General features: G+C 37.7%; 1 protein-coding gene across 1 annotated transcript in view; it reads left to right on the forward strand.

Annotated features, from left to right (window-relative positions):
• Positions 1 to 3,502, forward strand: part of LOC123066865 (DIMBOA UDP-glucosyltransferase BX8-like) — a 7,238-nt gene that overhangs the window by 1,299 nt on the left and 2,437 nt on the right. The window lies entirely within an intron of this gene.

Here is a 3,502-nt window from a genome sequence, read left to right on the forward strand (position 1 = left end):
ACACACAAAAGCATCAATCTTTCTAATAGACATAAAGTTAACATTTGACACCACTATGTGCATCGCTGGCCACATTCAACATGCATATTAGTATTAGAGAGATTTGAGATTGATGGTTGGAATAGTCTCACACTTTTAATTAAATCTTACTTATGTGAGGAGATATGAGATGGATCGATTGTGATTCCATTCATAACCTTTAATACCTACTGATGGAGGGAATTTTCAGTGTAACAACGTAAGTCTATGCAAAGAACATGGACAGGAGAATAACGAAAACACAAGTTATGCTTTGGCTGACCGAGGTAAAATATCTAGCAATTTAGACGAGCATGAACAAGCGAACACATTACATTAGATGGAGAGATGACATGAATATATAGGAAGATAAGTATGCATGTGCATCATCATCTACATGCATGTCATTGAACTAATGGAACAACGTAATTGCAGTACCACCAACATTAATGAAGGTGGATGAATAGAATATAAGGATTATATGCACACAATAAGTATTTATATTTTGTTCTTCGTTGATGGTTCTCCGGAAAATAAAACAAGCATATGATGTGTTTTTTCTTTGATTTGTAACTAGCCCTTGACAAGCAGATAAGCAGCGGTGATTAAAAGAGAATAACCAATATGGATAGAAAAAATATGAAATGACACGATATAGGCGCGTAACTTCTTTATATGCGTATTTGAATATTTTGTTTTCATTCTAAGAATACACTACTGCAATTGAGAAATCGAACTATGATATCTTTAGTGATGACCAGCGGATAAAGAGCAGACAAATTTTCGTACAAGACATAAATGCTTAAGTTTAGAAATATGTAGATTAGCGAAGTAAAATTAGTGTTGTTATTTTCATAGGTTTCTATCATGATACTATCATTTAAATTTTTATAAGACCATATTTGCAAAACAATTAGCAGCCACAACTGTACACTTTTAGTTGTGTCAAAATCAAAGATAATATACATGGATAGAACGGAAATCTTAGGGATTATCTGCTGAACGGATGGCTGTCTTTCGTTTAGAGCATTGTCGAATGTGACACCTATTTGTTCCAAAGAGAGGCAGGGGTGGCTATTTGGCGAATGTGATGCATCAGCACTGTCATCGAACTTTTAATCTGAACCATGACAAGAAAAAAAGCAGAGGTTTCTTGTTGAGAAGATGGGATTTTGCTCCCATTAAGTTGCCAAGGTAACAACCTATATGCGTCACCTAACAACATGACACACACCCAAACAAGCATCATACATAAGAAACCAAAGAAAACACTTCTACCATTTCTTTTACTCTAGAGCACTCAAAATATTTCTGCATACAAAAAAGCTAATTGCATTTAAGGCCTTATATACAAACCAAATATTGTATAAAAATATTATGGTAACATACACAAACAACCAAATTGCACATGGAAATAAATAACACACGAAGGTATTGCAACTTCCACGCCAACTGGACCCCACACGTAGTGGGCACCAAATTTATGTGGCATTAGCTCGAGAACCATGAAAAGGCACATTCAGTCAGGATATGGAAGCTGCAAAATAGATCAAATATCACTTGAGGGGGTTATTTCTCAGTTGGGTTACATTTTGGGGTGAAAAGTATACCTTTTCTTATGATAACATGGAAAACAAAGTGAGACAAACATTACAAAAATGCACATAAATTACTAATGTCAGTTCCGGCCACTAAGCCCAGAAAGCCATGGCCAAATCAACGCAGTAATGGTTGGGGTCGAATGAAAGGAATCTATCAAGGAAACATGGCAATGGGGGCAAGGAATTGATAGTACAAATAGTTCACGAGTTTTCAAGTTCACAGTCCAACTATAGTAAACAAATAGCTACAAGTAAGAAGCATACCATAAGATCGATGCAAATAAATTAGAGGGAAGCACGCTAATAAAAAACATCAACGGCCCAGAGAAAAGGGAATATAACAAATCCATAAGAAGCAAGGCCCGGGAGCGGATCACAAAACAAAAAATAGATGGCACATGGAGTCGGGAGCTCCTGTTCGGCGCTGTAGGCGCCCAAACATGGAAGTGGCGCCTACAGCGCGCCCTCTGTGGGCCGTTTCTACTCTCGGCCCAGGAACAGTTTCGCTCCCGAAAAAAAGCACGCGAATAAATGGCAGTACGAGGAATCGATCTCGAGCCACAATTGCCCATAATTCCTTAGCTTAACCACTAGACCTTCACAGGACGAGCGAACAAAATCATCACCAAATTGCCTTACAACTATTGCGACCGCACTATTTACTATTCAACCATTTACTATACCACTGAGATTTTTGAGTTATTTGAAAATTATTTGGAAACAGTCGATTTTTCTAATAAACAACAGTTCGATAAATTTCGAAAACAGTTCACGAATTTCAAAAAAGTTCATAAAAATGAAAAAAGTTCATTGGATTTGATAAAAGTTCACTGATTTTGAAAAAAGTTCATCACGTTTGAAAAAAGTTCACCGACTTTGAAAAAAGAGTTCATCGATTTTGAAAGAAAGTTTATTCTATTTGACAAAAGTTCATCGAATTAGAAAAAGTTCATCGTATTTGAAAGAAAAAGTTTATCCAATCTGAAAAAGTTCAGCAGTTTAAAAAAAAGTTCATCGAATTTGAAAAAAGTTCATCAAACTGAATAATGTTTATCTATAATTGAAAATAAGTTCATCTATTTTAAGAAAAAGTTCATCAAAATAAGTTCATCTATTTACACAAAAGTTTATCAGTTTTGAAAAAAAATTCTAAAAAGAAAATAAGAAAAAATAAAATCATCCGTAAACCAAATCGCAAACCGGGAAAAACCAGTCTCAGAAGCTTTCCAAAATTGGGGCTTTCGCGAACGTTAAGAAAGTAAATAATATGAGCAAATGGACATTTTTGGACACGTGCGATCGGGTGGCCTATTGGTCTGAGCGCTCCCCTCGAAACCAATTGGTTGCTAGTTCGAACCCTGGTTCAGTCATCTTTGTGCGATCTAAAAACATAGAAAAAAAGACCTCAGGCGCCCCTTACATGGGCCGGCCCGGCACGAGGCGCTGCAGGCGCCAGTTTGCGAAATGCACACAAACGGGCGCCTGAAGCGCTAAATAGGAAATCCCCATGGAGTCCATCTTAACTGCATTTAAAAGCATCCTCCAAAGCATTATCACAACTGATATTTTGGAGGACTTAAGGTAAGAGAATACTTGGAATCACTAGCATTAAGATGGAAGCAAGGAAATCCAAGTAAAAGCAGCTTCATGTTTTTTGTTCTTTTTTCGAAAAGGAGGATTCCACCCAACCTCTGCCTCGAGCGATGCACACATCCAACTTTATTAATTATTCAACAGAGTCCGACAAAGTAGATACATGGATCAACCCAAAGCCGCCATCCTGGCGAGCTCACTCGCTACACCTACAAGGCTCATGGAGTGCCCTGGCGCATCCACACACACCATCTAATCAGGTGGCCAGCCCAGGCTGTCACGAGCCAACA

This window comes from Triticum aestivum, chromosome 3B (genome assembly GCF_018294505.1).
Source record: "Triticum aestivum cultivar Chinese Spring chromosome 3B, IWGSC CS RefSeq v2.1, whole genome shotgun sequence".
Lineage (NCBI taxonomy): Eukaryota > Viridiplantae > Streptophyta > Magnoliopsida > Poales > Poaceae > Triticum > Triticum aestivum.